We start from the raw sequence: 26,520 nt of genomic DNA, 5'->3' as shown, positions 1-26,520 counted from the left end.
TTCATTACTCAAACAAACAAAGAAAGAGTACCATAAAGCGAATGAAAAATGTGATATCCAAGTAAAAGGACCACATCTCTCACACAGGATGACTTCCTTTTCCTTATTTTTTTATTTCTTCTTTTTTTTTGGTTGGCCATTTTATGTTTACATAAATTTAAATTGACACAAATGCGTTTTGGGTGCGCCCCCTCTGACAAATAAATAAATATATAAAAACACAAGCCAGCAAGCAAATGATAAACTTCATAAATTATGACAGTTTTATGCTGCTCTCGGTGTGCTCTCTGATCTCGGTTTACGCTTTATTTATTTGTAGTGATTGCCCAGACATGCAAGTGAATTGAAAATTTATTTATGCATTCGCCGACATTAAGGAAAATAATAAAAAAAAATACACAAAAAAACAAAACATAACAAAAGGCAGACCAGGTCTTTCAGCCGGAATAAAGCGGCTTTAATCAAGGCTACATTTGTGGCAACTTCCTCTTCTTTGGCCTCATCTGTTGGGAATATCCTGCCAGTTATGGTGAATATATCCTTGGCTCAACTCAAATTGCTGTTGTTTTCTCTACGCTTTTCTTTTTTTTCTGCTTGTATTTGCTATGGGAAACAAGAGAAAGTTGTAATCAATAAAGTAAATGACCCAGGCACTTCAGGACGACCATAGAACATATCCTGGCAAATGGGAGGGCAGTCTTTGGAATGTGAAAATGAATGGCCAAGTGTGGCTATGATTGATTTCTTTGAGTGGCCAAAAAGCGATTTGGAGTGTTTCGACACAGATATGGTACTTATGGGTAACTCGAGATATTTAGAGATATTTACCAAAATATTTAGTTAATCAAGATGGTTTTTGTTTACTAGGTTTCTTAAACATTTTATTATAAAAATATTAAGTAAATATATCATTTTTGTTTACTTTCCCATCTGAAAAACAATTCCCCTAAAAATTATTTGGTATATAAAAACCCCTGGCCTTTGTCAAGCCCTCATTTATTGTTAGCATTTTTACTAATTAAGCAAATTGCCAGGCGGCACAAGGACCCACTCAGGCCACACACACACACTCGCATAATTGATTAATTTGGCCAAGTCCTGCTTCCCTCTTCTTTGTTAATGATCTTGAAAACAGTCTCTGGGGGTCTCTACAGAGCTTATTTTCGACTCGACTCGTAATTGAAATGAAATCAAATCAAGCCAGAATTTAAGGCAGTCACAAATGCAAACACCAGCAATGAGTTGTAAAATATTCAGTGGGAAATTTATGTGCCAGAGAATGTATATATATAGGGCCAATTATGGCCTTCTCGAGGGCCCTAAAAAACTACGAACAATGGCGAAAAGGAAAAAGCTGGGGATGGGGAAAACTTTGGCCACAATCTTAACAAGAAAATCTGTAAATTACACGCCGCAATTCCGGCGAGACCAAGCGTAGCGCGTTGGGAAACCGGAAAATGCCCAAATATTTATACACCTAAATAGATTTGATGGCATAATTGAAATTTGTTGTTATTGGCCGCCCTTCCACTCAATATTCCCGTGTGTTTTTATTGTATTTGCAATTTGCATAAATGCCAAATGGCAAATGCCAAGTAAAAGTTTATTAAAAGCATAGCTTCGTGAGCGAAACTTTCCCTGTTTTTGGCTGCTAATAACGATGGAGTATTCGTCCCGGAAAATTGTGACACATAGCTGCAGGCGGGGGGCTTTTGGTCTATCCTACATCCTGACATTGTCCTTGCCTTACCCGCAGACAACCAACTTTATGCCCAAGCTACAATTTATTTTTTTCTTTTGATAATTTAACTTTTTTTGCTCTTCTTTGCCGCTGCCGAAAATTGGATTTGTTGCGACCGACTTTCAGACTTTCAACGCTTGTAACGAATGTTGAACAGCATAAAAAAGTTGTTTTTCTAATTGCAGATGTAGCAGGGAGAGAATTTTCCGCGGTCGTGCTGCGGGCAATAATTTGGAACAGAACTTTATCAGGTTATTTAATATTCATTTGTTGGGAGTACAAGTACCAGCCTTTGTGCCAGGATATCAAAGAAATTAACAGAAAAAGTATAAAGAGGAGGAGACTTGTAATCCACACAAAAGGAAGCCACAACAAATGGCATTTCAGCCTAATAGCCCAGATAAGCGGCCTAAAACTTTTCTAAAAATCGAAAACTTTTCGACAGATATAAGCCAAAACTTGTCGAGTGATTTAGAGTTATTTTTCCTTAAGATAAGCCTATTCAATTTGTGGAATTTAGTGAGATAATTAATTTTATTTGTTTGTAAGAAGGGGAGAAGTAGATCTTAAATTTATTTATTTAATTTATATTTTAAGAATATTTATTCAGTAAATGTAAGTACTTTTAGCAAAACTATTTATGCTTTGCTTATTTTACAAATTTAATTAAACACTTTCAAACTTTAACAGACTCATTTAAAGCTATTTTCATGGTTAATTTAATTTCTGTTTTACATCTCTCTGGAATCCCCAAGGTCTTGGCTGGCTTCTAGCTTTTCCTTTTTCTCGCCCAAAATGGTTTGTAAATTAAGCAAAATGATAAGAGCAACTTGTCATGTTCTTAACTGCCCAACAAATCGCTCTCCAATTAAATCCTTTTTTTTGTTTTCTCCATAAACTAACTTTGCATTTGGAAACTTTTTCATTTGCCACCCCTAACAAGGCAACACCCTCTCTTACTTCCTCCTCCCTTAATTTTTTGTCTTCCCCTGAGGGCAAAATCTTTTCTAGTCCTTGGCTATGAAGAACCTTTAATAGAAGCTCCAACCCGGACCGAGTCCAAGCCATTTAATGTGCTTACATTCATTTCGTTTTAAATCTGTGATAAAGTGGAGGCCGCTTAAAGCTTAGTCCTTCGTCCTTCGTCCTTTTCATACCACGTCGCGGTGGCAAAAGTTGTCGCCGTGTCGCGACAAACGCAATTCTTTACACGACGAACGACAACGACGACGAGGACGAGTTTTGTGCGCTTTTTGTTTCCTTTTTTTTTCCTCGCTCCGTTTTCCGTTTTTAGGTTTCTGTGTTCGTCGCCGCTGCGTACCCCCCCCCTTTTTAACTTGGATTTTTCCTGTATTTCCCGCGCCTTTTCGTGCTTCCGGTTGCGTACGCGCTTTCTAGATTACTTTTATAAGTGAATTTGTTGCGGTTTTCCGCAAAATTTACAAGTACGTGAGAAAATTAGAGCTTAGCCTCTGAGTCGCTTGTTGCTTATGCTAGCCAAGGTTGCCTGCCTGCCTGTCGTTGTGGCCACTTGGGCCAACGGTTCAAGATGCTTTAACGCGCTTAAGATGTGCAACGCAGCGTATGCGTAATTTATGCCCGCACATCGCTCATACGCCATGTTGCACGCCGGGGGAGTAGCGAAACGTTGGCAAAACCATGGCAAATTAGCAAGTTCATTATTTGTTTAGCCATCGCCTTTTGCCAATTTAACGCCAATTCTAAATGCGACTAGCTTAAAAGAAGAGGAAGTGCTGGGAGGTGGAGAATTCAGGCAGTGATGCCAAGGGGGATGTGGGTTGAAGATGGGGAAAATATACATTTTAAGAATTAAACTGGATAAAATAAAATTATAAAAAATTATACAAAATTATACAAAATTATACAAAATTATAAAAAATTATAAAAAATTATAAAAAATTATAAAAAATTATAAAAAATTATAAAAAATTATAAAAAATTATAAAAAATTATAAAAAATTGTAAAAAATTATAAAAAATTATTATTATTATTAATTTAATTATTAATTTATTTATTATTCTAGCGCTTCAACTTTACACATATAATTGTATTAATTTATTATTATTTTTTTTTTTATTTTAATAAGAATATTTACAAATTATTTTAATTAATCATTTTTATTATTTTCTTCAGTTTTTCCCATTTTTATTTAATTTTAATATTTTAAAAATTAAGTATTATAATAATTATAAAAAGTTGTACTTTTATCTTTATTCTAAATCTTTATCCTAATAAATTTTAATTAAAAAAATAAATTAATTTCCGCTAAACAAAAGTGTAAATAAGAGACATCGCTGCTGCCTTTAGCTCTCTGACATGAAAATAAATTCGATGGCCGTAGCTCTCTGCCACACGCTGAAATAAAGTTTCATCTTGGGCCGCGAATGAGCAAGACAAAGTTTTCCATTGGCCCCATACCCTTCCCCTGGCCCTTATTACCAACGCCCCTGCCAGACACCCCACCCCCCAGACACCCCTCCAGCCAGCTCCTCAGCCAACCCCCCCCCCCCCCCCCGTTCGCCTGTCTCTGTGTGCGGGTGGTGGGGCTGCGGTTTTGTCTGTATTTGCAGAATTGTTAGTTTCACGCTTTGTTTGTTGAGATTAGCTGGCAGCACCCGAAGCGTCCCGAATTTCCACCCACCAGGAATGCCTCCACCTCCTCCTCCTGCTGACAACCCCCCACCACCCTTCTGAACGCACGAAATAAAATTGTGCAGCTTACTTTACTTTATTTGCACCAACTTATGCCACGTTGCCGCATTGCTACACTTGCTTTAGTAAGATGATGCCCTGCAGAAAGGTTTAACTCCTTAAGGATTTAACATAAAAATAAACAATACCTTTTAATATTTAAATTTAAATTGAAGAAGATATCCCAAAAAATTCCCTATAAATCTTAGTTTTAAGTATAAATAACTACCATTTTCATCTCTTAAACTCCTTGATCAATTCATTCAAATTAATGGCCATTCGTTGTAATAAATATCCTTGAAAGCCAGGACGTGATTTCCCCACCTACACACAACTAACACCTAGTTTGGTGTCCCCTGAGAGTGTATCCCAAGTTCGGATAAATCAATTGCCACCCACACACATCTCACTTGGTTTATTTGCTTCGTTTGTTTGTTGCCTTTTGGAAGAGCAAAGTTTGCACGTGAAAATTGCGTTCACATGTCTTCCTCGATTGTGTGTGTGTTATGTGTGTGTGTGCTGCGTGTGTGTGCCAGATTGGTGGAACAAAAATTCGCTGGCGTGTGGAAAATTGATGCTGTTGCTGAAGTTTTTGGCTTTTTGAACTGACAGCTGCGATTTTTATGCGTCGCAGCCACCAATGTTGGCCAGTCGGGCGAGAACTACGAAAAATAATTGTAATTGTAAGGAGTATGATCAGCTTTAGCCACCCAAGAAAGTCTTTGTTCAAATGCTCTAGTTGCACTGAGAGAAAATTTAGGATTTTAATAATAATAACTTAATTTTCGATTTAGTGAAAAGAAGCAAAAACTCTTTCTAAGAAGTATTATACATAAATATTTATTTTTTTTATTATTATTTATAATATGAATTAAATTTTCTTTTAGTGTACCCCCCCCCCCCCAATAAGCATAGTTCTTCAGTTTTGGCCACTTTTCCTAATGTTTGTGGCGTGTCAAGTGCCTGAAATTATATTCGGTTTGCCGCCTTCGCCTGAGCGATGGCTTTTCATCTACAACTGCTGGCTGGTTTGATTATTCCAATTCCTCCCTGGCCAGTCCCTTTTATTTATAGAAGTACTTTTGTGCCTAATGAGAATTTATGGCTAATTGATGCTGTGTTATGGGCTGTTGCGGTTGCCGCCGAAATGGAAAGCAAATTATGGCCAAATTAAATAAAGTTCGGCTGGCGGGTAAATTAACTGCAATTCGTAAACATAAATTAAGGCAATGCAGCAAAAATATCCGCATTTTCATATGCGAATATTTATGGGTGTGTATGTGTGTGTGTGCATTTAATTAAGTTGACTTATAATTTATAATTCATAACTTACCAGCAGCTGACGTCACGTGGCACCAACTAGGCAACAGCTGGGCCCCAGCTGCTGGTTATGGTTAATTCACAGGATAAGCTTTATGCCTGCTCAGTGACAAACCTTCTATTATTTCTCCTAAAAGTGCACTTGGAAAAAATATTAATATTAATATTCCGCTAATATTTAATTAATTTTGATTAAAATATTGATTTAAATATAATTTTTAAAGCGTTTTAAAGGTTTCACTGATAAGAACTCAAACAAAATAATGTTCGTATAATCAATAATATTCTTTTGTCTATTTTTAATATTTTTTTATAATTATAAAAAAATAAAATTTACTTCTTGAAACAATTTTATATATTTTTCTTCGACCTTCTACCCACTTTTAAACCATTTTTCTTATGTGCATCGATTGCCATTTCACTCGAATGGTCTCTGCAATGAGGCAATGTTCTCACAGGATACGATCCAACTCGAACACACACTCAGGACACGTGTGCTATGTAAATTACAAAAGTATAATGCAAATGGTGGGGGGAAGGAAGGAGGAGTAGGGTGGGAGAAAGTCCCTCCTCACTTAATTAGCCAACGGGCTTATTTATTATTCACCGGCAATGCCTGACTGCCTTCCTGGCCCCATCCTGGTACCCAAACCTGGCCTCACTGCTCCAGCCTAATGAATCACAGTTTTTGTAGTGGAAATTTTAATTTTTCATTAGCATGCAAAGCAACAAAAGCGACACGAAAATATATGACCTTGTGCGAGTAGTTTTCCGTTACTCGTTGTCGCTGCCACTGTTCCTGCTCCTGCTCCTGCCTTTGTTACCCCCAACCAATGCCATTTTTAGGCCACCTGCCGAGTGAACATTTGTCACAGGTGCCGAGGAGCTGAGTGATGGTACCTCACAGCTCACAGGACTCACAGGACCAAACTGAACCGAAAAAAAAATAGTAACACGAAAGAAAAATGTGAAAAGCATGTTGAAGGGATTAATGCACACATCATTTAACCGGAGAGGGGAAAAGCATCCAGCAGATAGGTGAAAGTCCTTACCCCCATTTCCATCATCCCATTTTTGGCACACTTTCCCCCATTTCCCTTTTACCAGCACGGCCCATAGAGGACTCTAGTCCCGAAATGACAGTTTTTCCGCAGCTCCCAGACGCTGTCCATCCTGTTGGGTCAGGGTTATGAAGGCAAAGGTTGCCTTTTATAAAGGATTTTGCGGCTAGCCTTAAGTATACATGTTTTTTGTGGTAGTTTCTCTGAGTGTAAATGGTTCAAGTTGGCTGCGTTTAGTTATTTTTATGCACGATTTAATTTTTGTTGAATTATTTACATAGTGGTTAAGGTTAAGGTATTAGTGGTCGACTTTGAAGGTTGTGAGAGTGTCTAGGGTTTTATTTCAAGGGTGATTATGGGGAAAAGCTTTGATATTGAGCGGGAAAACTAGTGGAAAATATGGAAATTTTGATGCAAATGGAGTGGAGAATATTATAATAATTTCTAGGATTTAATTAACTTTAAATTTTATTAAAAGTCAAGATATATAGGTACAAAAAATTATGTTTCTTAGGAAAATTAAGTTCTCTCAAAGTGAATTTCTGTGCAATATAATATAAATATTACCCATACGCCCTGGTATCCATTTTAATATTTTTTAATAATGTCCCATTTAATTAAATAATTATATTGTCTTGAAAAAATATTAATTCTCTTATTACCCACAGTTTTTTCCCCCTTAACTAATTACTTACTAAGCTTTATTATATAAATATTACCCATACGCCCTGTGTACACATTTTAATATAATTTTCCCCCCATTAATTCCCAATTCTGATCAATATGAAGGCTGTCAAAGGAAAATAGGGAAAAACAAAACAAAAGCAACTCGAAAAACCAAACCAAATCGCCAAACCAGAAACCGCACACATTTCATTGAGTGACCGCTGCGTCCTGGTCACGTTTGCTCTTTCGAGCTCAGAGTTTCAGGATTCGCGGTTTCGGACGCCATTTGCGGCTCATAATTCAGGGGCCCGAGTGGCTTCGGATTGGGGGGAAAATTGCATTACCAAAATAATAAATCAATAACAATTTGATGGAGCTAAATGGGATTATTGGCAGCCAACTGAGGCCTGATTCCGGCCGCCTTCCTGTCTGCGCAGCACATTTATGACATAATTCAATTCATTTCATTTCATTTCTTTAAATTCATTTTCCAGCGAAATTCACCGAAAAAAAAAATAAGCAGAATAATAAATACGCTTGTATTCTCTACCAAATTGATTTTTATGAAATATTCAACTGGATTTTATCATTCCCAAGCTAACAAAGAAAATGTGAGCGGATGCAGGTGCCAAAGGAAAATTAAAAGGAAAAACTCAAAGGGAGGAGGGTGAAGTAGAGGGAAAATATGCCAGCAATTGCCATATCAAGGCAGACGGCGCACAGCAGGCACACACACACATGTCCCTGAAGACATTCCAGGACTTAAATTCTCCTACATTAAATTTAATATTTTCTTTAAATTTATACCAAGATTTAATTCCGTAATTAAAAAACAATTCAACATTCAAATCATTCTTAATTTATTACCTCTAGTTCAAGCAAAAACTTTCCTTTATTTCATCTGCAGAAAACTTTAATTCTCGACTTGTCTCAACAACTTTGAGTCAAAGAGATTTCCAGAACACCTTTTCAGAAGTTTGAACAACTTGTCGAACGAATAAAATAAAATAAAATAAAACGAAATGAAATGAAATGAAGGAAAGCAAAGCAGCAGCCAGGGGGTCTGTGCAGGAAATGCTGCTCGTTGCTTGTATTTCGCTTTTGTTAATTTTATTTGCATGCTTTTATGCCTTATTTTTATTCATTTTTATAGATATAGGTACTAGAGTTCTTCCCTGGATCGCGTTTTTTTTTTTTCTTATTACACAGGCAGCCTGCTATAAATTTTTGACAACATTGAATGACGGCCGAGGCTGGCAGCACGTGATTCAAAGCAACAAAGTCTGACTCACTTTATGCCAATGCACTGTCAAAAAAATATAAATAAAATATTTTAAAATAGGTAAACTTATCTAGATATTTATTTTAGTTACATTTTAATTTATAAATATTTTAAAGCATTTAAAAATCAATTATACAACAGGTAATAGGCTTTCAAAGGCACACATATTCAAGGGTATTTTGTAGATTTAATAATTGTAATAAAAATCATAAATAAAATTAAATTTAATTATTAAAAAATAATTTATTTATTATTCTTGTTATACCTATTTTTTCTAAGTGTAAAATATACACTCCAACTGCTACAAAAATTATTGCAAAATATATATACAGACATATGTGTATATTTGCAGGTTATCAGGCGGCAACTGAAGGCAGAAACGATTCGGTAGAAATACTCAGACAGCAGGAACAGGACAGACAGGAGCCATACGTGTGCATAAACTCCAAATAAATTTGCCTCCAGACACACGCACACATACAGCACACACAGCCTGAGTGTTGCTTTGAAAAATAGGCAATGTGCGGAAATTTTGATTTTTCGCCCGAGTTGGCAAAGGCGTCGCGTTTTGGGTTCTGACTTTTTATTTTCTTCCATTCTTTTTTTTTTTTTGTGGAATTTAGTTTTGTGTGTCTGACTTACAGCGAAATCAAATTAACTTTTGCACACTTTTAGGAACCAAGACGGGCGAGTAAAACGCTGCGACGTGACTTTTCCTTCCTACCAATGCAAATGGCAACCGGAAGTCGTGTGCCGCCATCACTTCTCTGTATGTGTGTGTGTATGTGTGTGAGTGTGTAAATTTATTCACTGCCTTCTCTCTCTCTCTTTCTCTTTTATAACGCTGGCAATTTCCAACATTTTGTCATTAACTCGACAAATTTTTGAAACGATGTCGCATTTCGGAGCTGAGGTAATTACCAAATGAAGTGCACGTGAGCCAAGAAACACACAAAAAGAAAAGCCAAATAAAAAGTGAGCCATAAACAAGTCAAGTTTGGCAGGCCGAAGTTTGTATACCCTTGCAAGGATGGTAACCTAACCACTAAAACCCAAAAATATAACTTGATATATTGTAAATAATGTTTTGATTTAATTAATTAACTTAATCAAGGATATAAAATAAGGGTTTTGGCTTGGACTTACCCGCAGTAAAGGACACTCTGTGGCCTTTCATCTTTACTCTGCAGACTTGGCTGAGATTCATTGATGATTCATTCCTTCGATTGCAGAGATTTTCCATGTTTTTCTATCAATATAATGTGAACTTGCACTTTTCCAGCGAAGCAATACTTTTCCGGGGGTCATTCAGAAGGGTTGAGATGAACACGTCACGAGGGGAGGGGGAGGCGCGCAGTGACTGAAGCTGCTGCGGCAGATGCACCTCTATTAATAGGTAGCCAGAGGGAGAAAGGTTGATCGAGAGAGGGAGAGAGCTTGATCGAAAAAAAAAAAAAAAAAAAAAAAAAAAAAAAAAAAAGCACACTAGCGTCTGAGAGTGGAGCTGAGAGCGCAGCTGAGAGTGCAGCTGAGAGCGCAGCTGATAAGCTCGGCTCAGCTCTCAGTGCACGCGCTCTCATACAAGCAGTGTGTGTGTGTGTGTTTGTTTCTATGAAATTATCAGCTCTCTTATCAGCTCGACTCACAGCTCAACCTCTCTCTATCTCCCTCTCTCTATCTCCCTCTCTCTCCCGATCTATCTCTTTATATCTCTCTGTCTCTCGATCAACCTCTCTCCCTCTGATAAATATTGTTGTGGTGCGCCTCCCCTTGTGTTTACCTGTGACGTGTCCATCTCAACCCTTCTGGATGACCCCCGGAAAAGTGTTGCCTCGCTGCAAAAGTGCAAGTTCTTATTATATTCATACAAAAACACCCAAAATCTCTGGAATAGAAGAAAGGAATCATCGATAAATCCCAACCAAATCTGCAGAAATTTTATTTTTTCTAAGAATTTAAGAAAACTATATTTTTATATAAACAAAAAAGAAAACTCAGGCGAGTTGAAGTTCAGACTAAAATTATAATACCCTGCAAGGGTATACAAATAAAGGGGATGTCGTAAAGACAAATGTCAAATGAATTTGTCCTTAATATAAGCCTCTCCAAATATGGTTTGAATTGCTTGATATCTTTTAATGGTTTTCAACGGTAGATAGCTTGCCTGATGAGCTGTGTTTTGTATTGTTAAGTGAGTATTTAGAAGGGTAAGAAAGTATAAGAGTTTTATTTACTTTTGTCTCTTAATTAATTTCAGAAAGAAAGAATTAAAGATAGGGTTGGAAATGACTTCTTCCCTTCATTACTAGCTTCTGAATAAAAGTATAATACCCTGCAAGGTTATGAAAAACAATTATGTCTATCTTCCTTTTACCCTAAATTTAAATTATTTTTAATATAAAATTTTCCACAGCCGACAAAATTTATGAGCACTTGCAATGGACAGGGAAAAAAAGAACAAAGGACAAATCATTAGGCAAACAGCACGAAACTATTAACACCTAAAACGCCTGCCATAACCAGATATAAATCAAAAGCTGGCTTCATAAAATATTTATGCCGAAACACACACCGCCATTAACCCCCAAATCACCCCCAGCATTCCTATGTTAGTGTTAAATAAAAATGAGAAACCATTTTGTGGGCCAACGAAACCGGAAATGGCCAGCAATTGAGGGCAGAAAGAGAGGGGGGATGGAAAAATGTGGGTGAAAACTACGCAACTGGTAGACCAAAAAAAAGGCTTAACAAATTCCCAGGCACACCGACAGGCAACGATAAAGGAAAAGCGACTGCTCACCCCTGACCCCCCCAAGATGTGTGTAAACAAATTAAAAATTGGCCATAAAAAAATAATCATATTGCGGGTTTTTCTTTTGCGGCAAAACAAACAAGCGACATTAAATTGATAAAAGCCAGAACCAAAAACGAAGCAGCAACGGCCAATAAAGAATGCGCCATGCGAGGCCCAGATCAGCAATAAAGACACACAGCCAGGACGAGAACGAGAAGAAGAAGCTGGAAAACACTTGAGTTCTACCACAAAGAATTCGTGTGAGCTCTCTTTTTTTTCTTGTTTTGCGTGTATTAAAAGCAACTTCCAAGTCATTAACCCGTTTATGACGCTTAACTTGGCCAAAAGGCCCTGCCACTGGCCCACAATAAAGCGGCAATAAAATGGCTACCACAGACACAAACACACACATGTACCCTGTTCCGGCCAAACTTAAAGCATTTAACGGCTCATTTATTGCCAAACATAGCCTCGACTCGGCTTGTGAAACCAGAACAGAACCCGAGGAGCGGCATAAAATGTTATTAAAAACGCGGCCCATAGAGTCGCCAGAGCACGCGCCCATTATGTGTTTAATCTTTGACCGAACAGGCCCAAATCCTACATCCTTCTACACACATAACCCACACACACACACACAATGGCAAATTTGACAATAACATTGATATAGCAAGGACGAAATAGTAGTGTAGTCAGCTCTGCAGGCTCGCACGCAGCGAAATGGAACAAATAGCGAAAGGAAACGGATGCACCAAACTCGTTTCGCAATTTTACTCCAAATCTCCAGGCCAGGACACACATCGAAAATTCCTAGAAATGCATGTGAAGCTCTGAAATGGCAAGGAACAAGATGTCCCAGCAGTTGGGGAATTAATGAGATGATATTCAAGGCCAAAAAGGGAGAGAGTTTTATTTGTTATAATGGAAATAATATGCTTGACGAATATATCATCGAGGAGATGAAAATAAGGGGGATAAAATAGGTATATCAGATACCCTAAAACATATATTTTTCTATATTTTTAACAACTATTTCTTACTTTTATAAACTTCTAAGAAAAGTATAAAATCTAAAGCAATATCCTTAATGATTTAAAAAACGTTCAATCTGAATTTGTATAATATTAAAGACTTCTAAAATTAAATTAATAATTTTTATACCCTTGCAGGGTATTATAATTTCAGTCAGAAGTTTGCAACGCAGTGAAGGAGACGTTTCCGACCCTATAAAGTATATATATTCTTGATCAGCATCAACAGCCGAGTCGATATAGCCATGTCCGTCTGTCCGTCTGTCCGTCTGTCCGTCTGTCCGTCTGTCCGTCTGTCCACCTGTCCGTTTCTACGCAAACTAGTCCCTCAGTTTTAAAGCTATCTGAAAGAAACTTTGCATATAGTCTTCTATATACTCTCACTGCTATATATGTCGGAACGGGCCGGATCGGACGACTATATCATATAGCTCCCATACAAATGTTCGATAAATTTTTAGAAAAAAAATTATAACTTTGCTGTTTTTCAATATTTTTGCATCATTTTTGAGATATAGCCATTTTATATTATTTCAGAATTTTGGTAAAAATTTTATGAAAATCGGACGACTATATCATATAGCTGCCATATAAACGATCGGTAAATGTAGAGAAAATGTAAAGCTGGGAATGTAAAACTGTAACTGTCAAACTGTAAACATAATAAGTATAGGTAAAATGTAATGAAACTCTGTTTTGTGTGTGTTTTCAGCATTTAAATCTATAATATAAACATCAAAACCAATCTGCAAGGGTATACAAACTTCGGCGTGCCGAAGTTAGCTTCCTTTCTTGTTAACAATATTATTAACACTTTAACTAATATTCAGTTCCAAATTTCCCAAATTCCCGCCAAAGACCCTCCACCGAAAGAGTATACCAACAACTTTACTGTCAAAGTGCCTCGATGTCTGTTTATGGCAACAGCGGCTACGATGATGTGTGTGTATGCGTGTGTGTTTGTTGGCCAAACTGCAGGACCAAAGCGGTTTCGGTTGTGTGTTTATGTGTGTGTACGGCAGGAACCCGGACTCCAGAATGGCTCACGCACATTATGCTAATATTACCCCCACTAGTGTTAGTGGGTTAAGGACATTTTTATGTGCCAATGCCCACGCACAACCACCAACCTACCATGTGTGTGTTAGCCATCTGTTGTGTGTCTGTGTGTGTGTGTGCGTGCATGTTAAATGAGCGTAATGCCACTATTATTGGACACATTACAAACAAAATGAAAGTGCTGCCAAACACAGAGCAGAGAAAGAGCATTGTTTGGCCTTAAAGCTCTCTCTTCTCTTGGCCAAAGAGATTACGATATATTGCAGTTGGCATTATTAAACTTGCATTAGAATGCAATACCCCCTCTTGCCAAAGTCTTCAATAATTGAGCAAATCGATTTAGATGGCAAAGTGAGAGCAGTCGCCTGTGGTCATCATTTTCCACAAAAACGGCTGAAACAGGTGTCTGGAAACTGACGCAATTGATGGCAAATTTCCTATTCCATTATCCCCAGCTTAGGTGCTCAATAATGGAGCCGAGCATCCCACTCTCTTGGCTATAACTTGGTTTAAAGCACACTAGCTGATTGACCCACATCGAGTGCTTAGTTTTCCATATCAGTTAACCCCCCCCTTTTGCACTTTAAGAAAAGTTATTAAAGTTGAGAAAATATTTTAAAATAATTGTTTGGGATTTTACAAGTATAAAAAAAATATTATTTTAGGTAATTAGCATTTCTTATTATTTTAACTATTTAAATTCCATTTTAATTACATTTTTATCCACCATTTTTTAAAGTTATTAACTTTCTTTCTGTGTGTTTATTGTTCCCTTTTTTTGCTATCATTACCAATATCTTGCATCGATTTTTATGCCAAAAGTAATTTCCACAAATGCTTAGCAAATACTCTTAGGCAAGGCCAAACCCATTGACATCCTCTTAACATCATCGCAATCACCATCATCATCATCATCTTGGCCACATTTGGCCGTTGAAAAAAAGTTTAAACTTTCACAAAACAACAAAAAAGTCCCGAAAAAAACCGGTAATAGTTACCCAAAAAAGTATGTACACTTATGACTTGGCAATACAAAAAATTGATTACACATAACAAACTCTTATTTTGAAGGTGTATTAATATCGATTTGCCCGAAAAAAGAGAAACCCGAAATAAATGTGGCCTCTATATGGATCGAACCTTTTCGCCTGACAGTTTTATCCTTGGTACTGGGGGGGGGGTAACAGGAAACACCTCTGGATCCACTTTGCGTCACATTATGGCTATATGAAGAGCACAAACGGGACTCGTATATCGTAGCTACGGCGGCGATTAAACGTAAAAAATACTGCCTTGGGGGCTAGCCAAAGACAGCACGAATTTTGCAACTTAAATCCGAGACTCTCAGCAGCAGTAACTACACGAAAAAATGACTGAAAAAATATAATATATATATAATATAAGTATAAATCATAATTTTAAGGCAGAATCCTCTAGAGATGAGCTTTCAGCGTCGTCCTGGCTGGGTTTGGGTTTGGCTTAAGGATTTCCCCTCGTTTTTCCAGCAGGTATAATCCCTCAAAGCAGCAACACAACTCAAGCCGAGAAGTGCTCCTTCAAACTTCGTTCGCCTTATATGTATGGAAGGCAGTGTATCCCTGTGTGTGTGTGTGAGTGTGCTTGTTTGTGCCAACAATTTATGCGCTTCGTCGCTTTTCGTCTACTCCAAATGATTTGCCTTTGCCCAAGTCCCTGATCCCTGGGCCCCAAAAAATCCATCCCTCCCCCCAACCGTCCATCCATCCATCTACTTCGCCTCAAGTTCAATTTATTTTGCGCATAAAAAATATCTAAGCATTTTTGTGTCTGGGAATGTCTAGAAATTTGCCTATTCAAGCAAAGCCAACGATAGAGATGAGCATGCCATCTGCTACATTGAATTTGTAAGGGGACTTGACCTTAAAGTTATGCGAGATTCAAGTCGAAAATTTGTATTAAATAAGCATTTATACATATGTGTGGAGGTTGTGGGAAGTTGAAGGTTGAAGACTTTAATTATATTAAAACTGTTAAAAATAATTATTATTAAATTAAAATTCGTTATTTAATTATATTTAATTTAATTTATAGTTATTCATTGATTTAATTATATTTAAAAAATTCTTTATATATAAAATAAATAATATTTGTGTTTTAATTTTACATAAAATTATTTAATAATTAGTAAAGTATAAATTAAAAATAAAAGGCGTACATTTATATTAGTAAAAACTAATTAAATTCTTTAAGTAAAATATTTATAAAGAATATTTTTTAAAGTTTTTTATTTGCATAAAAAATGTAAATATAAGTGTTATATTTTAGCAAACTATTTGATAATAACTTAAGTAAATATCATAAAGTGTAGTTATAATTTTTCACCAATTAAAAAACTTAAGTATTATATTAATTTTATATTAAAATATAACCTGGTTTTTTGTTAGTGTTTTATTAAATTATTAACAGGAATTTTTTACTAAATTTACTAAATTTAACCAAAAATAATCAAATTTAAAAATTAATGAATTAAAATTCTAATTAATTAGCATTTTTAAAAATATAAGAAATATATGTATATTTAAAAAAAATAATTATAATTTTTTTATAAGTAAAAATACTCTTATTAAACTAATTTCGTTATAAAAAATTATCAAGAAATATATTCCAAATCTATATTCATTTTCCAAACTCATCACTAACCCACCCAATACAGCTTGCAACTCAAGTATTTTCCTGCAACATGAGAAATTGCTTATAAATCACAAGAAAACTCCACCTCCTCTACCTCCTCCTCCTCCTTCCGTTTCAACACTCATACGCAATGCATGTATTTTGATTTACCGCTTTGGGTTTGTTGCCTTCGAAATCTACATATTATACACATTCCCGCAAAAATAAACCCATAAATATTACTACACACAAAGCACACACCCACAACACACACACACCCTTAGCAAACCCTTGCAGTTCTAGTCGCAGTCTCAGCCAAATGGTTTATTAAACAAAAATACTACCTGCTGCGAGGGGGAGGCAAAAGAAAAACTATTTTGGCTGTGAAAATTTGTCATCGACATCAATTGACATGCCAAGTAATTTGCTGCTAAGCAACACACCGAAAATACAAAGGACGAAATACAAAACCCCCAACCAGTTAGTCCTGCCAATCCAGCGAATCCAAGGACCACTCACCCACCCGTTGAGTTGAGTTGAGGATTTTTGCACTATTTTTTTCGTTGACTTGTTTGGAGTGAAGTGCTAAGGGCTGTTGTTTTTACTAGAATTTACTTGTATTTTTTTGTATCGTTGCTCCTCAGCGAGTGTTAAATTCTGGTTTGAAAATTTGAAACATTGAGGTGATTTTTCTTTTTTTTTCAATGAAAGTTGCTGAAAATGAATTGGCAAATAGGGAAAAATTGAGTTCAGGTATTTTACTTTGGTTAAAAAGGCAAAGGTGTGGCCTTAAAATATTTAAAAGTGGTTTTAAAATGCTTAGTTTGTATTAAAAACTATAAATTATAGTATTTACTTTTGAGAAACCATTATAAAATATGAAATAGTTCTGTATAGATTATAAATAAATAATATTTCCTCTCTTTTCAATATTAAAATCGCTTTAAACAATAAACCACAACAAAAAAGTCATATCCTTAAAACTTCAAACAAAGTTTCCCCAGCCAAGCTCTCGGCTTTCACTTAATCTGCTAGAGTATTTGTAGTTTCAGTTTACCTTTTCACCTTTATTTTTTTTTTTTAGAAGTTTCAGCTTTTTCGGTAAACACATGTCAAGGCATTTAAGATTTATATTTTTTCTAGATCTTTTTTGTTTTGTGGACCTTGTCCGCAGGCAAAATTGTTGAGCTTCGTTCCATACTCCATACTCTATGCTGCCTTCTGTGCCAGGTTTTACATGCATATTTGATGGCAAAGTGGGGTTTCTGGACTCGGATTTGGTTCTGGACTTGGTATTGGGGCTACAAAACGTCCATGTGCATGCAATGCTTTTTTAACGCGCTTTCATGGTTAGCTGCATTAAAGTGGGGTTTGCGCTGTGACCCGCCTTGTTTTGCTTTTTTTCTTTTGAGTTTTTAATTGTCAGACACTATTCGGGGATTCGCTGGCAATTGAAAAGTATTTGGCTTTGTTCCAAAAAAAAAAATTGGGAATTTAAGAATATTCAAGGGGATTAGCTGACCATACAGAGACTAGGTTTCAATTTTAGTTAATAAATTGGGCTTAAAAACGGTTTTAAAAGTAAAATCTCAATTGAAGATTTTTTGGTTATATTTTCTTTCATGATTTTATATTTTTCAAATTTTTTGTATCTATAAATTAAGCTATAAAAATATCTCAAACAAAACTAAAGTTTTTAACCATAATTGAGCTGGTTTTGAGCTGGGATTTCTCATATTTTTTCTAACCAATTACCTGCTCTGAAACCAAAATCATAACTTTCAACCAAAATTTGACACATTCCCATAAATTCCCGCACGAATCCATAGAGCTAAGCTAGCGTATGAAAAAGAGTTTAAAACAAACAATGGCTAAACTACAAAATGGGGTAGAAAAAAAAGAGAAACCAAAAAGCAAACAAAAAAGAAGAAAAGACAAACTCCAACTACGTTGAAAATGCGACCTTTCCATTGTTGTTACCTTGGCCGCCTGGCACGAAATATCACGTGCAACGCTGCGTATGAGTGATGCGGGCATTTTTAAATTATGCAAGAGTATGTTCCCAAACACACACACACACACACACACATATGTGAGCAAGCAAATTTTCCACACAATAAAATTGTTCACACTTTTTATGCAAAGGAAGAGTGAAAGGTAAGGAGAGTAACTACCTCTTCTGTCTATATAAAATTAATTTTCAATGCCTGAAAATTGGAAATTCAAGCCTTTAATTAAGGCTCTTGCTCTGCTCTCTCCTCTGGGAAGGAAACCTTGATATATACATTATGAAAATGCAGCTAACGAAGCATGCTGAACCTTGACATTTTGGCCGGAACCAAAACCAAACATTCTGCTCGGTCGCCCCCCATCTGTCAGTGGCACTTTGATAAGCAAAATATGTCAGCACACATCATCATCGGCAGCAATGGCACAAAGGAGACCGACCTCAAATGCATATTGGTTGGTGATGTGTTATATATATTTAATATATATTTGTTTATATGTACATATATTTAAATTGTGTATATTAAAAGCAGAGGTTTGGGTATAGAAATACTATGTTTGGTTTAAAACTATTAAAGTTTTATTCTTAGGGTTACTCAGGCTTAAAATGAAAATCAAATTTGCCTAAATAAAATATCTTAAAATATCCTAATCAATCTTTTCTTTAAAGAAAACTCCTCGTAAGAAAATCCCACCCCTAACTATAGAATATTAATCCCTTCACCTCTTGGCTAAAATATCACAAAACCCAAGAGCTAAAGGCAAAGCAAAGTCACCTTGTAACAAAAGTCAAAGTTAACTTTAAGTTTAAGCTGCTAGCATTCAGTTCGAAGTGAAAAGGTACGCTTTAAGCCAACGTTCTGGCGGCCCTCTTGGAATTGGCAACAAAGATGCCGGGAAGTATGCAGCGATAAATGACAAAGCTAATGCGCTTTCAGTGCTCCGGCAAACGCACCACGGAAATGTCATGGAAATGGCGGCGGCATTAGAATGGCGGGCCAGCAGCCAGCAGCTGCCATTTGCGATGCCACTCAAGGCAAGGCATTTCACCTGCCTGCCGACGGCATCTGGTGCCATAAATGTCTGCACATTGTTGCAGTACCTTGTGCAGGTGCAAGGGCAGGTGCAGAGAGAGGTGAGAAAAGCAGGGTAAAATCCGGAGAAAATCAGTGGGAAAGTTGGGGGGGAGTGTGCAAGACGTGAGACTAGCTGAGCATCGCATCCCCTGAAGCTTGAGCTTGACATTTGCCTGACAATCATCAGGCGACACATTCACCCTCCTCGACATGCTGGATTTTTCCGCTGCTTTGATTTTGAATAGCTCACTTACTTAATAAATGCTCTCAGCTCTGCTGGTTTTTTTCCTCCAGCTTTTCCTATTTTTCGGTTGCCCTCGTGCTAATGCTGTGCAAATTCAAGTTCGCATTCTTGGGAATACTGTTTTACGACCCTCACTTAGATTAGATCATAACGCAGAGGGTTTCTATAATTCATGGTTTAAAGGGGGAATTGGGAAAGTGAAAAGTTGGGTAAATATATTAAATAATTAAATTATGGTAAGGTATTGAAGTTAGACTACTTTTGGAACCTGTAAATTATAAATTAAAATAATGAGAGAGCTCTTTAAAACAGAAACTAAACTAATTTTAAAATCTAGGAAAATGTTTTAAAACGGATTTACTGACTTTTTAAATAATATAAAATACATTAGACTATGTTATACATTTTTCCAATATTTTTTAAGATACTATCTCTAAATTTTAGCTAAATATCTCAAAAAACAACCAATTCTATCCTTCGAAAAATTAGGTCTAAGCCAAAGTGAATAGAAAATATTTCCCGGAAAATTGTTTGATATATTCTTTGATTCCATTATGAAATATTTGGTGTTCTTAGAATGAATGGCTCCGTTTATTCTCATTTATCTAGTTAAATTCTTGAAATATATATTCCAATTGCCCCAGCAAAAAGTACACTTAACTTTATGCCCCAGCCAAAGTCCCTGCTCCTGCTCCTGTCCCGATCAAGTGTTGTTTATTACGATTCCAAGTATCCTCAGATCTTTTGGCAAAGTACTTGGTTGGGGCCACGGCCTGTGCCTGTGCCTGGGACACAAATCTACCTTGAGAAAGCAACAATCAGTCCCCCAAGGCCACAACACCAGCAGAGCAGAGCAGCAGCAACGCAAAAAGTTGGCAAGTAAATTTATTTATTGAGTCACTTACTTGGCAAAGAATCTCTCACCCGGCGGAGCCCAGAGCAGAGCTGGGCGAATGTGTGTGTGTGGATGTTTTGAATTTTTGTGTGTTTTTTGGTGCCGACTTTCACTTGGCTTTCCACACATTCGCCTTGGTAATTGTATTAAATTTCAATTAATGAAATATGTGGTAGCGATGTGAGGGGGAATTTCAGGGACGCGACTTCTTGTTTCTTGGTTTTTTGGGTTTTATTAAATGGATTTGTGTTAGGCCGAGAAGTTGGTAAGTAAAATCGAATATATTAAATTCTTTAAATGGAATATTTGATTACATATCTAAAATAAGTAATAATAAGTTATCGATTAAAATTAAAAGATGTATTCATAAAAATTCGGTTCTTACATAGTTTTTAGTTTAGTTTATTTTTATTTTGAACCAATACTATTCATTATAATTGATTGTTCGTAAGCAGATTTGAATGAGCGATATATTTATCGATAATATATCAATGGAATATTATCGATAATATATCGATTGTTCAATATAAAACTTAACTATATAATTACATTTTTTAATGGCAAATATTTTCTGAATTATTAAAATTTGTTATCGATTATTTTCTATTATTATTTAAATTTTATTTTCTATTTAGAACTTGAATATATCGATAGCAAATTAATCTACTTCTTTACCTAACCATCCCTAAGCTAGCTCTTTTTTTTTTTGCCACACAAAAGTCCCTATGATCTTTTTTTTATTTATATTTTTTATGGCAATCGAAGTAAACTTTGTGCTGTGTCTTTATTATTGTTGCTGTTGTTTTGGGGCATATTCCAATTTCGTTGGCCATAAATTTTAGCAAGACGGGCAAATGAAAAGCAGAGCGTAAAAGAAAATATTTAAATTTCCTCGGTTGCTCTTTTATTTTGGCAGCAGCCCTTTTTTGTTGTGCCAGCGAGTCTCGTGGAAAAAAATCTGCTTAAATGTACTTCCGTCATAAAATAACGGTAATGCAGAGCAATGTGCCGGGTGTGTGTGTGTGTGTGTGTGTGTGTGGCTCACGTAGCCCGGCGAGCAAGAAAAACCTTTTTATAAATGTTGGTTCGCAGCTTCCGCAAAATAATAAAACAAAGGCAAAGGCACACTCACACAGACCCGCAGCTGCCAGGACATTGCCCGGTCCAAAGGAATGCTTTTAAATTTTGACACACCCCCAACCAAACCAAACCAACAAAAACACACACACTCATAGCCACAACTTGGAGCTGGGAAAAAAAAAGAATTAATAATTTTGTGCAACAGAGTTGCGAGTTGCCTTTAAGGCACCGAAAAGCAACCACTCCTCCACCCCAGAACCCTTTGCTCACTTTGTTTATTTTTTAATTTTTGTTGTGTGTTTGGGGACATTTGTTTGAAGTTTATTTTGCATATGTTTTGTTTCTGGTTATGCAATGTAATTCCCTTTTGGCATTATATATATAAATACTATATTGTATATATTTATTTTTTCATGTTTTTTGCTGCAGTGTCAATGCGACAATAGACGAAAAATTCATCTGGATTATGTGGCTAATTAAGGAATAGTTTGTCAGGCATTTTGCAATTAAAATCAAATGTTTAAAATGCAGGATTCTAAACTAATATTTTTATTTGACTAACTAAGAGTAATTGCATTACAAATTTTGTTAAAAAGGATTGGGTATTTAATTGGGATTAAATTATAAATGTAAATTTTAAAATGAGATCAAGTAAAAGTAACTTCAATTAACTTGAATATTATAAATATTTAAAAAATATTATTAATAAAAAAAATATTTATTTAAAAAAATATATGTAATGAAAATAAATTTAAAAGGTTTAGGTAATCTATAAAAAAACATTTTTAAATAAATTATTATAATTATACTTTTATTTGAATATATTACCTTTCTTCTTTCAAAAAATATATTAAATTTTAAATATTATATTTACTCCCTTTACAACTTTAACTCATTTTTTGTACTCATAAAATATTTTTTAATCGATGCCCATAACTGACAGTTCATTGATTCCCACATTTCCGTTGCCTTTTTCATATCAGAAACTAATTAAAATTGGCCAAAGGGAAAATAATTTATCGCTGGCTAGACTCATTCAGCTAAAAACAATAGATATTTTGCAAATGCATTGTGCTACCATTATTGATAAATTATGGAAATTTACGGCAGGCCAATGCAATGACCCCCCATAAAATTCAAAAGAAGTTATTTAAAAGGCCATTAGTTTAGTTGGTCGATAGCAATTACATTTTTGATGATAGGAATAATTAAAAAAAGTGTTTAGAATAGCCCTTTTATTTATTTAATATAAACAAGGCAGCTCACTTTAATTTTTGAACTTTTTAATATTTCAAAAATTTGTTAAATAAATATAAACACTTTTTACGACATTTTCAGATTTATATTAATTTTATTTCCCTTTAAATTTAACCCATTCCCGCTCAACCTTTCCCACACTTTTCTTTAAATTTTCTTTGCTTTTCATAATTAACTCGCAGCCTCTTATGCCTGCATTTATTACTTTTTCTTACTTTCTAAGCCTTCTTAATACAATTTACATTTTTCCCGATAAAAACAGTCTCCTTTACATACCTTTAATAAGCTCGGGCCAAGGCTCACACCCTTATGATATACTGTAGTAGATGGGTTCAGGGGCCTCTGGCTGGGGCAATTGACCACTTCACCGAGGACAGCAAGCAGCTCTCTTATTTGTTTTCGTACGTAGTATATATATTTTTATTATTTCCCCCGTAGATACACGCCCACAACACACGTCAATTAACCTACTTTTGGGCTGGCAGGGGGCCTGGGCAGAAACCAAACAAAATATATAACCACTAAGAACAATACTCGCAATATAACGAATGGGCCAAGTTAATTTTCCAAGACTTTTTCTTTTGGTTTTTTTTATTCCCTCTCTCTATATTTTTTTGTATTTTTTTTTTGCTTTCGATTGCTCAAAGTATTTCCGTCAACACACAAACACACACGAGGAGCGACACTTTAGCCGGCTTTTTGTGTGCTTACTTGCGCCAAAAATCCAATAAAACGAATTTGACCCACCGCAGATATCACTCATACGCCGCGTGTGACCAACACGCACGAGTGACAGAAACGAACTGAAACTGAAGAAGGAGGATTGGTCTTAAATCGGAGTTAAATGCTGCGCCTGCGTCACTTTTAGTCAATGAAAAGCTTCGTGCAACCGAACATTTGCCGCCAACAGGAGTCCGAATGTTGCCAACTAAATGTTGCTGAGTTGTGTTGCAGACTCCTTTCGGAGTCTTGACTGTTGCTGGTTGCTGTTGCTTCTTATGGGGGCTGGTAGTGTTGCTAATATCGCTGGTCATGCACTGGAAAAACAATTTAGAAGTTATATAAATATTTAGTTAATACAATTGATAACAGGAAATATCGTTATTAATATTATTAACTAAATATTTATATAGTGACACTATAATTTTCAATTTAATAGTAAAATTTTTGCTCTTTCTGTGTGCTGCTACTTAAGACTCTTGTTGCTATGGTTGTTGCTCCTGCTGCTGCTGCTCCCTTTGTTGCTCCTCCTGCTGTTGCTGCTGCTCCTCCTGCTGTTGCTCCTCCTGCTGTTGTTGTTGTCATTGTCAACGGCAACATAATCATTGGCGCGTGTTGCTCACTTGGTGGTAGGCAGACAACAGACGGGCAAAGGCAAAAGCAAACCGAAAAACACAGAATACTGAATACAGAACAAGGAGCCGGGCAGAGCAGACAATCCTGGCGCACAATTCGCGCAACGTCATGTCAACGAGACAGAGTCGACAGTCGAGACAAATGCCGCAGATCCCCAAACCAGAAAGGAAAGCCCCTTTTAACCATTTCCCACCCCCCCTTGAACATTTCCCCACCCGCTGCCAATTGTCTTGCGGGCTTAACTTTCTTTTATTTCTGTGTTTTTTTGTGTGTGTTTAATTTCTTTTATCAACAAGCGGGCTTGTGGAAAGGACTGTGTTGTCTGTGTCTGTGTCTGTCTGTCCGCCTTGTTATTCTTTCAATTGTCATTTGCTTGTTGCGTCGCCTACACTTGATTGGTTATCGTAAGGGTATATATATATATGGATAAACATATATATCCCTGGGTGTCCGTGTCGAAAGCCCTTTGTAATCGCCAGTTAATTTGATGCATTGGTCAAGGCTATAGTTAATTGGGTTCTCTTTAAGATGAAAGCCTCTGTCTTTAAAGATGTCTGAGAAAGTTTATGAACACTACATTTTTAGCTTAATTAACAGTTAAATCTGTTTAATATTTAAAACAATTTAATATCCTCTAAAAGTCTAAGGGAAAAAGGTCTCCTCCTGACTCATCTTGACCTTCTGCAAAAGCCTTTCAGCCACGTTCACATATCCTGGTCAGGTAAATCCCCTTGTAATCGCCTGTTAACTTGACATGACGATGCTTAACTGATTTATCTGTCTCAGGGCCTAAGACCCAGCAATTGATGGACATGATGGATGGCACAAATCGATGAAAGCATAGAGGAAAGACAAGCAAGTAATTCTGGGAGGGATAAGTGATATATACCTATCGTTTTTTTGAAAATTAAATTGCTTGGTGAAGCGTTTCAATTTAATGCAGACTGCAGTTTTTTCTATCTCTATTTGTACACCAGATTGCACTCTCTATCTTCATCTTTACTTAGCCAAATTAGTTCTTGGCCCGCTGGCCACCAATACTTGTCTTGCGGTCTTTTGTGTACGAATTTTCCTTGGATTTTAACAAGCAAACAAGATAAATTATGCAAAAATCCACACCAAATCGCTGGGTAAGAGAAAGATTTTGCCACTTGTTGAGGGCATCTTCCATCCAGATTCTCGGTTGAGTCAATACAATATACGCTCTCACTCGTATTTGATGTTACACAATGGCATTATGCTTGATTATGCTCGTGTAATGCCTTCGTTATTTATTATGAAAATCTGCCAGCTCAGAATTTCATTTAAAAGTTTTGTGCGCTCGCTTCCTTTCCTGGCTGGCGGGGCTCTGGCAAATACAATTTGCAATTTCACAAAATTTTATACAAGGGAACAAATCTTAAATATGCCGCAAAGTACGCCGCATTTTGACCATGGCCCTAAGCCTAGAGAGTGGCTGGAACCAGGACCGGGACTGGGCCCTTTTAATCCCTTTTAAATTGATATTGTAATTGGTTTCTGTATGTAGTTATGAATTTCAATATGTCGGCCGGGCTTTGCCGCTAGTTTCTCCATTTGTTTTCTGTTTGTCTTTCACGTGGCAGACCTAGTGAGTGTGTGTATACACAGTGTGTGTGCTGTGTGTGTGTGTATGAATTATGTGATTTTGGTGGCCTTAGAGCTGTTGTTGCTAGTGTAGATTATATAAGGCAATTTGTATTTGCTTTGTGGTGAGTTATAGTTGATATTTGATATAGTTTGGGAGAGGGTATAGCCTGGATTTATGGCTATAAAGGGGTATTTTTTTGGGGGTAAAAGGAGGGGAAGATATACAAGCTTTTTTTAGAATTTTGGTTTTATTTAGGAACAGGTTTTGATTATTTTTAGAGATTGGAAATATTTAAAGCAGTTTTAATAATTTATCAGACTTTGCTGAATTTTTAAAAATTTTAAAATCAATAAAATAATTAATTTTATGTTAGTATTTATGCTTGTTTTTTGATGTTTTTATTATTATTATTTATTTAAAACTAATATATTTTGTTAATATATTTTGTATAAAATACTAAACTAAATATTTGGATAAATAAATTATTTTTCTAATTTTAGATACGTTTTAAATAATATTTTTATTTAGAGAATCCTTCCTAAAACAAAATCAATTAATTTAAAATCTTCCATGAAAACCTTAGTTAAAATCTTATAATTCCTGCATATTTATTATATAAAAACATTAAAACTACCCTTGAAAAAAGACACCAACCTGTTACTCTAATTAAATGTGTGCTT

The 26,520-nt window shown here is 35.9% G+C and overlaps 1 protein-coding gene across 2 annotated transcripts in view; it reads right to left on the bottom strand.

Annotated features, from left to right (window-relative positions):
* Positions 1-23,674, bottom strand: part of Ccn (cellular communication network factor protein Ccn) — a 64,240-nt gene extending 40,566 nt beyond the window's left edge. Inside the window, exon 1 of one of the 2 annotated variants that reach the window (XM_017162916.3) lies at positions 23,152-23,674. The gene's annotated coding sequence lies outside the window, so the exon portion shown is untranslated. Of the gene's footprint in view, positions 1-9,929; positions 9,945-23,151 lie in introns of those variants that run through there. The other variant, XM_017162917.3, reaches the window with a different exon arrangement.
* Between the last annotated feature and the right edge of the window lie 2,846 nt (positions 23,675-26,520).

Source organism: Drosophila kikkawai, chromosome 3L (genome assembly GCF_030179895.1).
Source record: "Drosophila kikkawai strain 14028-0561.14 chromosome 3L, DkikHiC1v2, whole genome shotgun sequence".
In the NCBI taxonomy this organism is placed as follows: Eukaryota; Metazoa; Arthropoda; class Insecta; order Diptera; family Drosophilidae; genus Drosophila; species Drosophila kikkawai.
This window is presented reverse-complemented; position numbering and strand designations above follow the sequence as displayed.